A 20,000-nucleotide genomic window follows, 5' to 3' on the forward strand; every position below is an offset into this window, starting at 1 on the left:
TTTTGTGAAATTTTGTGTTTTGAGCCACATTTTACATGTAAATCGCCTAATTCGTTCTATAAAAAAGTACCACATTAAATTTTATAATAAAGCTACAGTATAAACACAATGAAGTACTGTACAGCCGAATACATTTAAACCACTCAGTATACCCAAACTAACTGTTAATACCTGTAAATTAAGTAGTTATTAGAACATAATGCATAAATAAATGGAAAATAATACAATATATACAGTACAATACTGTACATATAAAAAATACACAGTAACATTTTCTATTGTGTAAACAACCCGTTTTCTTCAACTGAACTCAAATTTTTTAATAGGGGACTATTTTATTGTTGGCCTGGCGGGCTAGTCTCTTTTCTTATCATGAAACATTTTTTGCAATGTTAGTCTGAAAAATCTTCGCATCCCGTTTCGCAGCGTGAAAAGTTTGTAAGCAGATGCTTTCATGAAGAGAGGTATGACTTTATATGGTTAATAAGAATATATTTTAAGCATACAAACCAATAAATTTTATATTTTAATATAGTTCAGAAAAGAAAGTCATCTAAATTTACAAATACATGTACACACAAATGTAGATGTTTATATTTTGGCATGTTTACAGTACATCCTGGACTCTATTACCTTCGCCAACTTTGTTGCAGTAAAGGTTATGATTTGATAGCAGTATGTCTAAATTGACTTCTTAATTTCATTTTTTTCTCTTCACAATCCCAAATCCTTAAAATTTAACTCTTCAATTCACCATTACAGTAATATCTTGATATACGAGTATAATCCGTTTCAGGAACGAGCTCGTATGTCAGTTTATTCGTATATCAAGTCAATTTTTCCCATATAAGATAACAAAAAATTTAATCAATTCCCACCGTTTTAAAAACACCCAAATCAATTATGTAATAATGGAAGAACATGCTTTTAATTGCTATAATACTTTTCAAACACTCACCAAATGACAATAAAGGATTGCTGGGATCAGCAATAAAATATGGCATTATTTATAGAGTTCTTACCTTCGAGACAGACTGTAGCGGCCAACGGCTGTGTGTGCGGAGCTAGAGGGAGGGAGGGAGGAAGGAAGAGAAGGAGAGAGAATTGTATGGTACCATATTTATTGTTTCATACACATAGCATAACACTTAAACTTAGAATTAACTGAACTGAACGCAGCTTAATCTTTTAAAATCTTTTATTTTTATTTACTTTTTATACTACTTTTATTTGTTTTTTTTCATTGTTTGAGGATTGCACATATCGTTGAGGTACTCGGCTCGTAATTGCATTAAACTAACTCACGTAGACATCACACTCATGTTTCTCGATAATTTCATGCTTCACCTCTATCGTCATCATGCGTTTTTTCATCTCACTGCCAGCGTTACCACTCCCTTTATTAAGACCCATCACTTATCAAGAAGAACTTAGAAACTATAGCATGCAAATAAAACAAAAAATGAAACTGAAAAATGAAACTGAAAAATGAAACTGAGCGCTCAAAACCATAAAATTATGTCCTTACGTTATACATGCAACTGGCTATTAAGGCATAAACGAAACTATGGAAACAGAGAAAAACATGTACACCGTAACGACAGTCTGCTTTGCTTTCAGACAAGTTACTGAAACTTACATGTCAGCAAATCAACTTACTAGTCTCTTAATACTTTCATTAAACGAACATAAAGCCATAAAACACTTGACTTTCTCTCAGTGATTCACCAAATCACTTAATTGCAACAAAATCCCCTTTCTCGATACAGTATACTGTAATTGAATACGAGCATGCTTTTCCCCAACATAATCTGGCATAGAAACATCTGTTGCTTTTTATTATCAGAACTCCCAGCAAGACAAAGGAAAAAACAGTGGCCGCCGACGACGCGGACGGGCCCAGACGGTAGTGATAAAACAGACTATACTGAGTAGATGACAAATGCCCGGAACAGCAAAAAGCTGTCAAAACAAACTATGGTACTTAAAATTGGAATGGGTGAAGATGGAGCTTCTGTCATGACGAAATAAACACACAAGAGTGAAAATGCAGAGAGCACAAAAATATACACACACGCTAGCAAGTCCAAAGTAGAAGGATGTTGTTCAGATGGCGCTCGCGTCGGGGCGTGGGTGGCGTGGCTCTGGTAGCATAGCTGGTGCCTCTGTATCGGCCCATCCCTTTGACGAAGGAATTAGCTAAATGGAAGACAGCCTGTGAATAGTGGCTTTCAAGCGCCTTTGCTTTATACACGACACCCACAAGGTGCTCGCGCGAGGGTAGTAACCTCTGCATTCCATGCTTTTATCTTTCTCTGGTATAATTGGAAGGTTTTATCAGAAAAGGTACAGTATATTAGAAGGACCCCTTTTCACCGGGCGCCACAGGTCTCTCCCCAGAAATAGATTTTTCCTTCGTCAAAATCCCTTTATTATTAATGAGGGTTATTGGTATGGCTACTCATATTGAAATCTTTAACTTCAACTTTATCCTGATATTATGATCCCTTTATGTTAATCAATTAAGAACATACTTCTGGTGGAAAACTCATTACATGAAGTATTTACATTTATCCCCTTAATTTATTTTGGAATTTTCCTTATTCCTAAAATTACTGGTTATGTCTATTCCTATCTTTCTGTGTCTTAGGAAATCAGAGCTTAATGCTATTCCAAGCTGTTTTTCAGACACATGGTGCCTCTCAAGACTTACGTTGATGCGTCTAGCTTATGTTTTCACATGCTTGTAACTCGCATGACAGGCAAGTACGTTTTTTAACAGCAAAAGACAAAATTTTAGGTCACAATTGTTTTATGAATTTCTCAATGTTTGTAAATGGTTCTACATTGTTGTTCAGAAAGTTATCTGATGGACGGTTATTGCTGAAACATGACATTCTTATTTACTAAATTCTAACTGCTTTCACAAATTTTATCACTACTATGCCATACATATCTGCTCTTACACACATTCCGGACATTTGCTGTATTCATCAGATATAAAGAAAAAATCTACAGCAACTTCCTTGTTCGTTCATTTCTCAGATTTTTCACATTAATTACTGGTTCTCAAGAGTTAGAAGAAACAGACAAACCTAATTATTATTTATATTATTATTATTATTATTATTATTATTACTAGCTAAGCTACAACCCTAGTTGGAAAAGCATAATGCTATAAGCCCAAGGGCTCCAACAGGAAAAATAGCCTAGTGAGGAAAGGAAACAAGAAAAAATGAAAATTTTAAGAACAGTAACATCAAAATAAATATCTCCTCTATAAAATCTAAAAACTTTAACTAACAAATCAGGAAGAGAAATAAGATAGAATTGTGTGCCCGAGTGTACATTCAAGCAAGAGAACTCTAACCCAAAATAGTGAAAGACCATGGTACGGAGGCTATGGCACTACCCAAGACTAGAGAATAATGGTTTGATTTTGGAGTTTCCTTGTCCTAGAAGAGCTGCTCATCATGGCTAAAGAGTCTCTTCTACCCTTACCAAGAGAAAAGTGGCCACTGAACAATTGCAGTGTAGTAACCCCTTGGGTGAAGAAGAATTGTTGGGTAGTCTTAGTGTTGTCAGGTATATGAGGACAGAGGAGAATATGTAAAGAATAGGCTAGAATATTCGGTTTATGTGTAGGTAAAGGGAAAATGAACTGTAACCAGAGAGAAGGATCCAATGTAGTACTTTCTGGCCAGTCAAAAGATCTCATAACTCTCTAGTGGTATCTCAATGGGTGGCTGGTGCCCTGGTCAACCTACTACCTAAGTAAGAATTCTACTTACCTTCTTATTATGTTGCTAGATAACACCTAATACTAATTAATTCCTTACTTGTCACGATTTTTCAAACCACACAATTCTCTACAGAGTTAAAAAGTAAGGATCTAATTCTGACTTTTGAGTAAAAAAAGTTACGGTACTTGTCAAAATCTCAAATTTCTTTTTAGTAGTATAAAGAAAAAACGTACACGATGCATTCTGTGGTCAGTGACAGTGACGTCAAAATGCTTTACTTAGGGATTCACACAGACTCATCATTTACTTCATTCCTTTTCGTTTAAACTCAAAGCGATCAACATTTTAATTTGGACACATTCATGCTCCCGGTTAACTTATTTGACATAACTTTCTTTAAATAACTTGTTAACAGTGCTTGGTGTCATTAATGAGACCAAAACATTAGTGAAACAAATCACTTATGAAACACTGTAACTAGAAGAAACTAAATGCATAGTCTTTAAATCGTGCACGTGACCAATTACTAATGACTTAACAAACTGTTGGCAACTGAAATTACTTTGACTATTACGTTAACAAACTCGCCTTCATTAATGAGGATAATCTCAGACTAAGACTTACAACACTGGTTTAACGCTGTCTTTTAAAACATTTCATAACGAATTAAGTAGGCTACTGACATCGACAATACAGTGTATGACCTAAGAAAAAGTATTGCGACAAATTTCCCAATTTATCAATGTAACTAAGTTACGCTTCTTTCTCCATAATTTTACTAAGCACATGCTTAAGAGGACATCATATAAACTTCATAGATCAAGTCCTCACACTGAATTACAAGCAATGCATAACACCATCCTATAGAACTTTTCTTCTCTCGAATTAAATAATTGTTATCATTGTTAACACAGAATTGTTTCAACATGTGACCATACTTCTTTTCCAAAAATCATGTTTAACACATTTGGCAACGAAGGTCCTAACTAACAAGAACAAATCACTTTAAACTAAAGAAACTATGTAGTGAAAATTCACAGTTTACAGTGTAAAGAATAATTTCTTATTTATCCAAACAGCAAATTCACAGTTTACAGTGTAAAGAATAATTTCTTATTTATCCAAACAGCAACAACATCAATACTATTTATTCTGTTAAGAAAAGCAGAATCAATCTTTACTCGAATCTTTAACACTGAACACATTTTACTCGACTAGTTACTTTCTTCCATCAAAACCAGTATTCTTTATTTTACTTTAACATTACATAAAGAGAACGGAATTATAACTTCGTTACTCTACACACTTTTACAAAATCTTACAACATATTTGTTAATCTTAGGCACTACAGATCTTGTACCATGTTACTTAATTCATGTGTTTGTCGCCTTGAGTCCTTCATCCTACAGCTGCTGTCTGGGACCTCTTCCAATTTTCGGGATTGTCCTTGGCCTTTGTGGGCGCGCCATGTCTGTCAAAGAGCCTGATGCTGTTGATTCGACAACGGTGTCCTCCATAGTTAGTGCATTTATGAGCACCCTAACTGCTCCTGATGATCAGCTGATAGGGCCCCATAGCAGGGTCTGGGCCCGCCATCTTGGATGGTGAGTTTCAATGCTGTTACTCCCGTGACGGGAAACTGGACATTTTATCAATTGTGGGTGTACCGTCTTCGTTTCCCACAGGAACATTGCGTGGTCATCCTCTCGGGTACAAGTGTGTTTCATCATGAATGGTTCTTGCCTTGGGCGTCGGCTGTTGCAACCTGTCCGTCTCGGCGGTCTTCCGTGGGTGACTGGTTCATGCTACCCCTCCTGGCTGCTACTATTCTCGACATCATTGTCAGGATTTTTTTCTTATTTATTCTAAGGATATCCATTTGTCCTTTATATTCTTTCAGTATGCTTTTTCAATTGGCTTTTTCTTCTGAGTTTTACCTTTCCTCTTTCTGAGATGACTACTACTTCCTTCTCGTGTGTTTTATTTCCCTCTCATTCTTTTTTTCATTCCATCATTGTACACGTCTATTTTTGGTAGCTGCGGCATTCGGTCTTTTGCTCATTATTACACTTATTTTTAATCCTCTCCATCCCATCGTAAGGCACCAATTTGTCACTAGGTTTGTGGCAGTTAAATTGTAAGTGATGGGAGGCGGGGAATTAGACAACTTTTACGTCATAAAGGGGTTTTATTATATAAGTTAATTTTCACAGAACGAGCTGAAATCATCTTCAAAGTGAATGAATGAATCTCTTTAATTACATAATAGAAGAAATATAAGTCTCTCACTGACTCTTAAATTACTGAAACAGTTTACTGTAAAATGCTCTTAAGTTATAGAGCCAATGGCTCACTTTATAATTTACAGACACACTCAGGGAGAACAGACTTAGAGGAGAAACTGCTATATGAATAAGATTGTTTCAATACAAAAGAACAGATACTGGGCATCTTGTTGCGTATTGATGCCAGCCATGACTGAGATAAGTCTACCATGGCGGATAGGCTTAATATCGGTTGCCTACTCACGACTTAAGCTTGACCTGAACTCGAACTAACTACTCATGGTTTCTCAGCTCTTTTTATGACTCGTACATTTGCTGAGGGGTCTGAGGGCTTTACTTGCCTCTGGGTAGCGGTGGCAGATGATGCAACCGTATCCAGCCGGTTCTTGCCTCCTTTTCATCCCCTCTCCCCGGTGTAGCCTACAAGTTGACGTGGGAATAGTACACATGTGCTTGGGTCAGCCGATATCTTTTTAGTTCAAACTGCTTCTCACACTACCCAGGTACGTGGAGATGAGGTCATAGGTTAGAAACCGCCACCGCCCTACTTCATGCAAATTTACCTAACCCAGTTAACGGCTGTCAAGAACTGGTCTAAATTCTCATGAATGATTTACTTTAAATCCCCTGTATGTGACATCACTGCCACGTTCCTTCTTTTTGGATCACTTACAGGCTTCCTCTTGGCTTACTAGTATCGAATGCCTCTTAGATAAGTAACTATCCTAGGAAGCTTGTTTCTGCTTGCTTCTTACAATGTTCTTGAAATGACTTGGGCAAATGTCATGAAGCTGCTCAAGAAGACGATGTGTAAACTTTTTCTGCTTGTGTATTTTCAACAAAAGTCACCATTTTATGGTAGCAAGCTAGAGCCTCCTTAATTTCTGCCATTTTCATTGGGTCATCCTCCTCCTCCTCACTGCTAGAGAACTGTTCCTGAACGACGTTCACTTGCATGTCCTCCAACTCCTTCAGGTTGTCCGTCGTAAGTTCCTCTTGGTGCTCCATGAGCAGCTCATTAATGTCGTCCTCATCGACTTCTGGACCTATGGACATCCCAAGTCTAACTATCTCAGTAACCTCAGATTGAACAACAGGTTCAGGATCGTCAACTTTTTCGACATTGGCTTCAGCTTGGCCTATGTGGAAGCCCTTAAAACCTCATTTGGAGACGGCATTAGGCCACAGCTTCTTCCACGCAGAGTTCAAGGTGCACCTCGAAACCTCTTGCCAAGCTGTATCGATGAATCTAAGGCATATCACAACATCGAAATGCTCCTTCCAAAATTCACACAATGTGAGTTTTGTGCTGCCATTGATAATGAAACATCACTTGAAGAGATATTTTGTGTAGGATTTCTTAAAGTTTGAAATCACTTGCTGGTCCATGGGCTGGAGGAGAGGGGTGGTGTTAGGCAGAAGATAGAGGACCTAAACAAGCGAATACTCCGCTAGGATATCTTCCTCGATATCAGGAGGGTGAGCAAGGGCATTGTCCAACACCATCAGGCCTTTCAGGAGCTACTTCTTTTCCAAATATTTTTTCACAGTCGGGCCGAAACAAAGGTTTACCCACTCGGTGAACAAGAGTCTTGTTACCCAGCCCTCCAAAACACTGGAAGCTTCTCCTTTATCCCTTTGTGGGCCTTGAATGCACAAGGAGTCTCCGAGTGGTACACCAGCAGAGGCTTTACCTTACAATCCCCACTGGTGTTTGCACAGAGCTCAAGGGTAAGCTTGCTCTTCATAGGCATATGCCCGGGTAGCATCTCTTCTTCTGTCGTGATGTATGTCCGACGAGGCATTTTTCTTCAAAGAAAGCCCAGTTTCCTCACAGTTGAAGATTTGCTGGGGACTGTAGCCTTCCGGGAGAGTCAACTCGTTGAACGTCTTAACAAAGGCTTCGGTCGCTTTATGTCCGAGCCAGCAACCTCCCTATGCCGCACCATCAATTGAACGCAAGACCCTCTCTTAAATTTTTCAAACCACCCTGAGAAGCCTTAAACTCTGTGGGTACCTGCTCCAAAGTCCCTTTTCCTGTGTCGTCTTCAGCCTGAGCATGCACAAGATCACCGTGTATTTTGCAGAAAGTTTTTTCTTTATTCAGCTTTAATACAGAGGTTCATCGAAAGTATGACACATCCATCAAATTGATAATTTATCTACCCATTCACTAACCACTGGCATTAGAGTATTCATTCAATATTTATTGCAATTATAGAAATTAGATATTCAATTTTCTGATAAAATTTTTACCAGGTTTTGGCTAATAAAGGTTACATTTTCCATTCAATCACATTTCTTTTAATTAGCTACTTGCTAAAAAATGTCAAGCTTTGATGTATTTTAAATGCATATTTTCTAAATAGGAAAAAACTTATTTTATGTTCACTACATTTATTTTATTATATCCTTGTTTTTTTTCTACCTGGATATTTGGTATTTCAACATTTTGTAAATTGAACAAAAATGATACTGATGATTTTGTAAATTGACCAAAATCTTGACCCTTTTGCAAAATGTTGAGAGATTTAGGCCATTTTGCAATATGACCTCAATTCATGCCTAATTGCACAATGGCTGGGCATTTTGTAAAAACACCAATTTTGCAAAATGATCAACAAATATATGTATATATAATATATATATATATATATATATATATATATATATATATATATATATATATATATATATATATATGTGTGTGTGTATATATATATATATATATATATATATATATATATATAATATATATATATATATATATATATATATATATATATATATATATATATATATATATATGTATATATATAATGTATATATTATGTATATATATATATATATATATATATATATATATATATATATATATATATATTTATGTATATATATATATATATATATATATATATATATATATATATATATATATATATTATATATATATATATAATATATATATATACAATATATATATATATATATATATATATATATATATATATATATATATATATATATATATATATATATATGCGTGTATATATTATATATATATATATATATATATATATATATATATATATATATATATATATATATATATATATATATATATATTTATTTATTTATTTATATATACATAATATATACAATACAGTACACACAATATATACATATGTGTATATATATATATATATATATATATATATATATATATATATATATATATATATATATATATATATATATATATATATATATATATATAGGGGATTTTGACGAAAGAAAAGTCTATTTTTTGGTGAGATAGCCATGTCTTCCTGATGGAAGTTCCTTCTAGTAACTTTTACAGTATAATATTTCTGCGATTGATATTACAAGAGAATTACTGTCAGGTATCACGAGGTTCCAACCCCCGCAAACGACTATCCGAAAATATCGTGTATAATCAGGGACGTATCCTAGGATAACCATAGGTATCTGCACCACAAACAGACCTTTCCAAGTCTAGTCCACTAAGGGGTAGGATAAGTAAGGAGCCGTTACACATCCTATCACCTTCCAGTGCCCCAACACGGTCCCTCTCCTCATTCCACAATGCAGCTGCGCTATTGTAAAATAGAAGCCTCCAACGAGCAAAAGAGGTGCGGGTGGTTAAAGTAGGACGTAACAGATGGTCCATCAGGACGACATGGCTATCTCTCCCAAAACTAGATTTTTCCTTCATCAAAATCCCTTTTTTGGTCTCGAGCCATGTCGTCCTGATGAAAGTGTACCAGAGCATTATGTACTGTATACTTGGTGTGAGGCTTCCCCATGGGAAAACCTGCCATACTGGGTGCTCACCACTTATATGATGAAATATAACCATGAATTTCTACCTGAAAAAGAATCCAACATAGACATGATTTGGTAAAGTGGCAGTGTTCTAAGGGGAAAGATATGTGACCCGCTATCAACCATCCCTTCAGTGAAGAACACTCCCCTAAAAAGATGTGAAGAACACATATTAGCAATACTACGAGCATAGTGAGTAACCATGGAGGAACAAATACTCATTTTTAACAAGATTCTTAGTGTGCAGTGTTGGTAGAAATCCCCATGGTTTGCTAAGTTTAATTCTACTACCAGGAATTAAGTCTAGCAATAAAAAGCATCAAACAGTATACAATTTTATTAGACAATCTAATTGAGCAAAGTTCAATACAGTTTATATGAAGAGCATTTGATCTACATTGTACCCCAAATTATAACCCCAATAAGATTTTTTACCTAATATAGTATGAGGGGAGAGAATTTGTTATATCCTAGAATCGTTTAAGAAGGAGATCTTAAGATAAATCCTGAAATTTAAAATTTTTAAATGGTTTAATGTAGATCATGAGGTAAAAATCGACAGTTTACTTATTAAAGAAAATAAGCTGGAAGAATGCCCGAGGACGCACATGAAGGCTACATTGTTGCAGCAGGCTTTATAACACTATCTGCTGCCACCACAAAATGACGAACTTCATCCAATAGCTTCATATAATGCTTAAGGAACACCCTGGGGTATAAGCTTGTAAATCTTCGAATGACATATGCTGAAAGAAGTTCAGAGACGATGCTACTTTCTTAGGTTCATTACCCAACGGCATGCTAGCCGGGTCTGCTCATATAATAAAATAAGCCAATTTTGCTCTCAGTTGTTTCAATGTCAACTCTGATCTAACCATGTCACCTCTAAATAATTGGCCCTTTTTAGTATTCTTCATCCTGTAAAGATATGTCTTTAAACATTGTACTGGACACAGGGTGAGCTCACTTTCAAGGGGAAGTATTTTCCATGGACCCCAACGTTTAGATGGTAGCTCATTTTTAGCCAAAAAGGTAGGATCATGGCATAAATTAACTTCAGCATTGTCTGTAAATTCTATGTGACCTTCATCTCTAGAGAGAGCCACAATTTCACTAACCCGAGCACCAGAAACCATCGCAATTAGAAAAATTACTTTTTGAGATAAATCTCGTAAAGACGCTGTCTGATTGTCAATTTCTGAAGCCAGTTGTAAAACTTTATTCAATGACCAGGAGATCGGCCTCGGTGGAACAGATGTTCTCAACCTGGGCCAAGCTTTCGGAATCTTGTTAAAAAGGTCTGAGTTGAAATCTATGTCAAAGGCATACAAGATGGGTCTAGCTAGGGCCTACTTGTATGACGCAATCGTGGAGGATGCTAAACCTTTCTCATGTAAATCGATCAGAAAGCCTAAACAAAAATCCATAGAGATAGAGGATGGATTTTTATCTTTCACACATCGAACCCATTTCTTCAACGAAGTTTCATACTGATTCAAAGTAGTGGAAGCTTTATAATTTTCCGCAAATGCCAATTAATCACGTTGAATTTTGAATCTTTTTTTTTTTCCAGGGCTAATGCGAAAAAATCACGAGATGAAGGGCTTTCGTTTTCCAGGATGAAGCGAAGACAGTTTTCCTCTGTACTTCTTGAGACATGCTCAGGCTGGGTAGAGGAACCAGCCTGGGGTTCATCTGTCACCAAGGGAGACCAGTTGCTCTTTGGACATAGAGGAGCAACCAGGGCTTCTGTCCCCCTGAACGATCGAAGCTTGTCCAACATTGATTCCAATCCATGTGTAACGCGTCCATGCCTATCGCCCCTAGATCCACATTTGGTGCCACATAATTGGGAAGTTTCTTGTTGAGACTCATTGCAAACAGGTCCAATTGAAGACCTGGGATTACCTCCTGCACGAAAGAGAATGATTTTTCATATAGAGACCATTCTGTCTCTAGCGGATGCGTTCGAGATAGAGAGTCGGCCATCACATTCCGAATTCCGTGAAGGTAATAGGCAGACAGGTGCCACCTCTTCCTCTGAGCCAATGAAAAGATGGCGATCATTACATGGTTTATTTGCCTGTTGATGCAATGAACTATTACTTTGTTGTCTAACACGAGATGGATGTGAATGTTGTTCTTTAATTGTAGCCTTTTCAGGGATAAGAAGACTGCCATAGCCTCCAGAATATTGATGTGGAATTGCTAGAATCTTTGGGACCAACAACCTTGCACTTTCTTGAGAGGAGTATGACCCCCCCCCCCCCCCCCAACTGTCCAGTGAGGCGTCCGTATGTAGAATCACTGCAGGAGGAGGAAAGTGCAGCGGAACTGTTTTGGAAAGAATTCTGGCATCTGACCACTGACAAGAGTTGCCATTGAAGCAACTCCGGGGTCGTCTTTTGATGACCGCGGAGAGCTGTAGAAGCTCTCTTCTTCCAAACCCTGCTTGCATCCTTGAGTCTGATCTTAAGGAGAGGGTTCGTTATAGAAACGTACTGAAGTGAGCCCAGAACCCTTTCCTGACAACGTCTGGTGGTCTTTCTCGACTTGATGAAAGACCGAACTGACTGGGCTGTTTCCTTCCTCTTGGCAGAAGGAATAGAGAGGGTATGAGTCTTTAGATTCCAACGAATCCCTACCCATTGGAACACCTGAGCCGGAGTCAGTCTGGACTTCTTGAAGTTTATTTGGAATCCTAGATATTGGAGGAATCTCACCACCTGATATGTTGCTTTCGTGCATTCTCTTGCCGAGGGAGCCCAGACGAGCCAATCGTCCAGGTATGCTGCTACTTGAAGACCTTTTTCCCTTAATTTTCTTGAAAATTCTCGGAGCTATGTCGAGCCCAAATGGCATAGCTCTGAATACATAATCCTTTCTCTCCAGTCTGAAACCAAGGTAGGGGGAGAAGCGTTGACCTATCGGAAGATGCCAATAAGTGTCGGTAAGATCTATAGCAATGGTGTAAGCCCCCGGTGTAGTAAGGGCCGTATCTGCGAAATTGTCAGCATCCGGAACTTGACGCACTGAACAAACAGGTTTAGATGGGACAAGTCGAGAATAGTTCGAGGAATAATTGAGTCTTTCTTTGGCACGCAGAATAGATGACCTTGAAACTTCATAGATTTCGTGCAACGGATAACTCTCTTTAAAAGGTCTTGCACATATTGTTCTAGATGTGGTGTTGATTTCTGGAAAAATCTCCTGACCCTCAGGGGTTGTCTCTTCCATTTCCAGCCCAGACCACTGGAAATCACGCTCTGTGCCCAAGGACTGAACGCCCACCTGTCCTTGAACAATTTCAGTCTTCCCCCTACTGGAGTATTCTCATTGTTTTGGTTGAGGATATGTGACCCTAGATCCCCTGTTACCCCGGAGACCCCAACTACTTGGCTTACGACCTATGTCAGACCGGCCTCTACCTCCTCTTTCAGTCTTGAGGGGATGAAAGGACGAGGTCCCTTGTTCAAATCTAGGATTGAATGCTGGGGACTGTGAAGTCACCGGGTGAGGAACAGTGAAAGTATTCTGCGAAACACTACCTGAAGCTGAAATGAAGGACCTTTTAAAGAATGTGGGTTTACGGAACCTCTTAGGTTGAGGACCAACCACAGGAATAAGTATCCTTTTGAGAGAAATTCCCCATCTCTGGGAAAGACTCTTATTTTCTGCTGCCGCTTTATCCAAGATCTCCTTCACCAATTTCTGTGGGAAAAGATCTTTACCCCAAATACAAGCGTCAATAAGACGCTTCAGTTTATGAGGGATGGTCGCGGATGCTAAAACATGCTTCCTACAGGCTCTACGAGCCTGGAAAAAGTAAAAAAGATCTTTCATAAGAGTAGCCACGTGTATCTTGGCCAAAAGCGAAAAGACAGGGGCATCAATGAAACTACCAATCATCATCTCTACAAAGCATTGAAGAGACATCGAAGCTGATAGTCTCTCCCTAGCCTCCAATTTCGCTTTAAGTAGGTGGTCTGGAATCCTTGGCAGTTTTTCATTAAGCTGCTGGCTAGCTATATCCTTGTCTAATTTCCCTTCAGCAAAAGTAAACTAGATATCCAACCAGTGTTCAGCGTCATGGGGCAGTACGAGGTACACAGGTTTACATTCTTCCAAGACTGGAAGACTTTTGAAGCAAAAGGAAAAACCATTGTGTCGGGTGCTATAAAAGTAGCCAACCTTTTACCAAAAGCGCCTAATTGTGTATTAATACACCCTGCTGTCTTCATCTCCTTTACTGCCAGATGCTGCGCTCAAGTGTGATCTAGAAGGATCGTTTCTTTAGAGATAGTGTCCTCTCTTAACGGAACACCTCAGCTAACCTAACGTAGCAAAAGGGGTAGGCCTCTATATCTGGATAAAACTCCAGATCAGCAACCGGTCTAGAGCCTAGCCCCTTTCCAATATGAAGAATACCCTATGAAAGGACCGCATGACCTGCACACCTCCACGGATTCTGGTGCGTGCAAGGGAAGCTGAGATGGTAAAACCTTAGCCATAGAAGAATCCTCTTGAGGTTTCAAAGCCTGAATCTCCTCCCGTAAGGCTTTAAATATTCTTCGTTGATAATTTTGGTTCCCTTCCAAGAAAACCCTCAAGCTTGCTAACAGGGACCTCTCTTCCAAATTAGATGGGAATTTAGGAAGTGTTGGTTCACCCGGCTCAACCGAGGGTGGAGGAGGGACAGGAACGGGAGGCGTACCTGAAAAAGAAGGCGTCGTCGTAACAGTTGATAGAGGAGCTGTCTTAGCAACGGCCGATGAAACAACGGAACACACTGAGTCTCGCATGGAAGCCACGCTAACCTTGTCCAATTCTGGCAGGTAAGAATCATCCACGTGAGGGAGGGGTTCCTCTGAATCTACTGCCGACAGGAGAGCCGATTCCCCACCAGGAGATAAAGAAGAATCCGAGGAGAAATTGTCCACGTCAAGGCTCACAGAACTTGGTTTTATCTACGTGAATCTGAACAGTAGGTTTAGGTCTAAGTGGGGCATACTCCAATACCGAGTCCGGGGCTGCCTTCGGAAAAAGAATATCCTTCCAAGCTACGGAAGGGAGATAAGGAGCCTTTGGCTCAGCATTCTTTTTGAAACCCCTGACCCAGGAACAAAGAGATCTCTGGAAAAACACTCGGTCGTCATCAGAAACATCCTCCGATACCCACCCAGATTGATGTAAATCCTTACACACACTGCAATCCTGAGGGTCCCAATAAGAGATTGGACCCTTCATCCTCCTGCATCTAGCATGTGTCCTGCAGGTATCATGACCACAGGGATACCTCTCGGTCCTGGGACAGATCAGGACTCGACAATGCATCTCCTTTGAAGATCCCGCCTGTAAAGAGGAGAAAATGGCCATGATTATTTGAAACTCTCTAGATCACCATGCTGAAAAGAATGGGTTAATAACATTAAAAAAAATTGGGAAATTAACCCCCGAAATGTGTATATCTACCATTTTCGGGATCAGAAAGAGAAAAAAGGATCACAATATCCAGACCTCTTTAATGTCATTAGATTGGAAGAAAAGCCAACTAAGTTTGTCCCCTTTTATCATTTAAATATTGATCAGTTAAAAGAGGGAACAAAATGCTCATCAAAATGAAAAAGCCTACCCTCTCCGCAGGGAAAAGGCTGAAAGAAAGGTAACTAAGTTACATACCCTGCAAAAATTAACGACGCATTGATAAATGGAGCAACCAAAAGTAAAATTAGAAGGCTATACTTTAAACCATAAAATGACAAGGGGGATCATAACAGAATCCCCCTGTAAGATGTACAATCCAATCCACGTTTTCAAAAGATCTGAATAAAGTGATGGAAATAATTAACAAATTATAATAGTTAAATCGAAAGTCTAGTTAAAGAGAACCTTTCGCAAAAGAGAACTCCAAAGCTGAGTAGCATAAAGATACCTCACAAGTTGTTGAAGTAAGGTCTTTATGCCAATTTGAGGTTTGTACTCATCAACAGATATATCTATAAAAAAGGCAGCCACTAATAATAAAAACATCTGCCTACATAACATAATCTTCTTTATGCCAATTTTAGGTTTGTACTCGTCAACAGATATCTCTATAAAAAGGCAGTCACTAATAATAAAAACATCTGCCTTCATAACATAAAATCCTATCTGTGCCAATTTGAGGTTTATGCTCATCAACAGATATCTATAAAAAGGCAGTTACTAATAATAAAAACATCTGCCTTCATAACATAGAATCCTTTCTTTATGCCAATTTGAGGTTTATACTCACCAACAGATATCTCTATAAAAAGGCTGTCACTAATAATTAGAACGTCTGCCTTCATAACATAATATCCTTGCCGATTATAGCGACACAGATAGGTAACGTCATCGCCGCCTCCCAAGGCTATTCCTAGATCAGGGGCACAAAAACTATACCTAATACTGGGCGAGAACTGCCGCCAGTTATGACAGTGTCGGTAACGACGTCAACAAACTAAAATGACGATCGTGCAAAAGAGTGTAGCAATATAGGCCACATAGATAATATAACAACGTACAGTGATGCCTCAGGATACGAAATTAATCCGTTCAGGATGCGGTTTCGTATCCTGAGTCGCGTTTTACATGTAAATAGCCTAATCCGTTCCAAGCCTTATAAAAAGTCACCTTTTCTTTCATAAACACGCTAAACTGTAGTAATAAACATGCAATGCAGCCATTTCTATCATTCAATAATTAACACAACCGTTAAAAACAGCCTAATCCATTCCAGAAACCACTATGAGATTATTCAATAATGTAGTTATAGCCAAGTTATCCCCCTCAAGCCCAAAGAAAACGGTCCGTTTTCTTTACTACTGTATAAAAGTTACGGTACTGTATGTACGTAAAGCATTTAGATCAGTGAAGGTGTATTGTTACCTGTACGTACACCTAAATTAAGGATTGATACCTGTACACTCTGAAAAAAAGGTTATAGTTAATTAGTGTAACAAAAAAGTTGAAACTTACCTTTTGATGAGACGATGTCCGATAGCGAAGTCGCGGCAGAGGAGGATGGCATAAGGCAGAAAACGTAACAAGGGACAGACTACGTACAGTAATTTACACACTTAACACATTAACACTTAAACTTTACGAAATAAAAAATGGCAGAAATAATTAACACTTAACATTACGTATGGAAAACTATAAAATGAAAGAAAAATTACTTTAACACTTAACGGTAACATAAAACTTAAAATTGAATTTTTTTTTTTTGCTATTTTATAACTTTACGTTTTTCTTATTTTCTAAATCTCTTCTACTTCTTCATCACTTTCTTTTTTCTGTTTCTTTTCTTTACTTTCACCTTCTAATTCTTCATCCCTTCCTCTTTTCTGTTTCTTTTCTTCACTTTCACCTTTGTCTTGGCCTACTAATACTGCTGGCCTCTTTAATAAGAAACTATCCATTGAAGCTTGTTTCTGCCTACTTTTCAACACATTTCTAAAATGCGTTAGGCAAACGTCATTGCAGTGTTGAAGCGCACGGTTGGTATAAACTTTTTCTGGATGTTCCTTTTCGACGTAGTCTGCCATTTTATGGAAACATGCAAGAATTTCCTTGATGTCTTCCGTTTTCAAAGGTGCAACATCCTCCTCATCACCGCTAGAGAACTGCTCTTGAACATCACTCACTTGCATCGTCTCCAACTCCTTCAAGTCGTCCGTCGTCAACTCCTCGTGGTGCTCCTCGATAAGTTCATCTATATCTTCCGTGCTAACTTCCAGCCCCATGGACGTACCAAGATGTACGATGTCAGCCACCTCAGACTGCTGAATTGGTTGAGGATCGTCAACGATCTCGGCTTCGCCTCCAGGCTTCCCGAACCCCTCGAAGTCTCGTGCAGAGACAGCATCAGGCCACAGCTTCCTCTAAGATGAGTTTAGGGTACGCCTCGAAACTTCCTGCCAAGCGAGATCGATGAGTTTGAGGCATATCACGATGTTGAAGTGATCTTCCCAAAATTCACGCAGAGTGAGGTTTGTACTCTCTGTGACTTGGAAACATCTCTTGAAGAGATGCTTCGTGTACAATTTTTTAAAATTAGAAATAACTTGCTGGTCCATGGGCTGGAGGAGAGGGGTGGTGTTAGGCGGTAGATACAGGACCTTTATGAAGGAATACTCGGCCAGAAGATATTCCTCGAGGCCAGGAGGGTGAGCTGGAGCATTGTCCAACACCAGCAGACATTTCATAGGGAGGCGCTTTTCTTTCAAATATTTTCGGACAGTCGGATCGAAGCAGACATTCACCCAATCAATGAACAGTTACCTCGTTACCCAGGCTTTTGGATTCGCCTTCCACATCACGGGAAGGTTCTCCTTAATGACTTTGTGGGCTTTGAAGGCTCGGGGATTTTCAGAATGGTACACCAGCAGGGGCTTTATCTTGCAGTCCCCACTGGTGTTTGCACAAAAAGCAAGGGTAAGCCTGTCCTTCATAGGCTTATGTCCGGGTAGCCTCTTCTCCTCCGCCGTGATGAACGTCCGACGAGGCATTTTCTTCCAGAAAAGCCCAGTTTCGTCGCAATTGAAAACTTGCTGCGAACTGTAGCCTTCCTGCAGAGTCAACTCGTCGAACGTTTTAACAAAGGCTTCGGCGGCCTTCGTGTCCGAGCTGGCTGCCTCCCCATGCCGTACCACTGAATGGATGCCAGTCCTTTTCTTGAACTTCTCGAACCACCCACGAGAAGCCTTGAACTCTGGGGGTTCCTGCTGGGATGTTCCTTCTCCTGCTTCTTCTTCGGCCTGAGCACGCACGAGATCACCGAAAATGGCGGAGGCCTTCTGGCAAATTTTAGTCTCGGTGATGGTGTCTCCTGAGATCTCTTTGTCCTTGATCCACACAAGAAGCAGCCTCTCCATCTCGTCATGCACGTGCGTTCTCTTGTTGGAGAAAATAGTGACGCCCTTAGAAGGTATTGCTGCTTTGATGGCCGCCTTCTGCTTCAGGATGGTGCCTATCGTAGACGGATTCCGGCCATACTCCTTGGCGATCGCACTTAAATGCATGCCAGACTCGTACTTTTTAACGATTTCAAGTTTCGTCTCCATCGAGAGCATCGTCTTCTTCTTCTTTCCTTCGGCAACATTCTTGGGACCCATGGCTACAGTAATACGTAATATAATACACTAAGTAACGTTATATACAGTCTATGTATAGTAAACACTAATACAGTACAGTGCACAGTAACGAATGTTTATTAACGATAACACGTGGCGTACGAATGTACTGTATATTAACACTAAGTCAAACAAGCGAAAGCACACAATGTCTGTTAACGATACCGCGGTCGGAACGAAAAGAGCGAGAGAGAGATGAACGCCCGTGCGTAGGCAAGCTGGGATAGTTGCTGACCAATAGGAAAGCAGGATCTTATGGCGTCAGCTAGCGTCTGAGTAGGGAGATAACCAATGGGTGAGCGGGAGGCTGTAAGTGAGTTTACCCAAGTTCAAAGTCAGGCGGCGCGCGCTTTTTAAAATTACTCTCGGGGAAGAGTTGGGATCTCGTAAGGTTTTCGTATCCTGAAATTTTATCCGTATCCTGGGGCATAAAAATCTTCGAATCACTTTTCGCATCCTGAATTTTTCGTAAGCAGAAACTTTCGTATCCAGAGTTATCACTGTATCGCTATAGTAAGGCCCAGAAAAGGAATGTCGTCGAAGACGACAAAGTCGTAAGTACCAGCATTTCCGACTGTCTGACAACTCTCTTTATAAAGGAGAATGCTGCCGGCTTAATAGGCCAGAAATCCCGAAGGGCTAGGCCTTCACACAATAAAACGCTCGCACTATATATAAGTTCGATATCAGTAACGTGGATCAACAAAATAATTATGCTCTCTAAATATAAAGAGGGTTAGAATACGGCATCATACAACTGTCAGCGCACCGACTGGAAAGAGTGTACTCACCCTTCGCAAAGGGGAGCTCTAAATGAGTACCCTAAACTAACTAGAGAGCTTATGTAGCACAATGTCCAGACGGACATGCCGAAACTGATACGAACTCACAAAAGACTAAAATAATAAATCGTAATGAAAATATATAAAATTGAGTCCTTAGCATCGTAATGCTAATCGTAATGAAGATAT

The 20,000-nt window shown here is 39.1% G+C and overlaps 1 protein-coding gene across 1 annotated transcript in view; it reads left to right on the plus strand.

Annotated features, from left to right (window-relative positions):
- Window positions 1-20,000, plus strand: part of LOC137615271 (non-structural maintenance of chromosomes element 3 homolog) — a 281,126-nt gene that overhangs the window by 252,064 nt on the left and 9,062 nt on the right. The window lies entirely within an intron of this gene.

Source organism: Palaemon carinicauda, chromosome 21 (genome assembly GCF_036898095.1).
Source record: "Palaemon carinicauda isolate YSFRI2023 chromosome 21, ASM3689809v2, whole genome shotgun sequence".
NCBI classification, from domain to species: domain Eukaryota; kingdom Metazoa; phylum Arthropoda; class Malacostraca; order Decapoda; family Palaemonidae; genus Palaemon; species Palaemon carinicauda.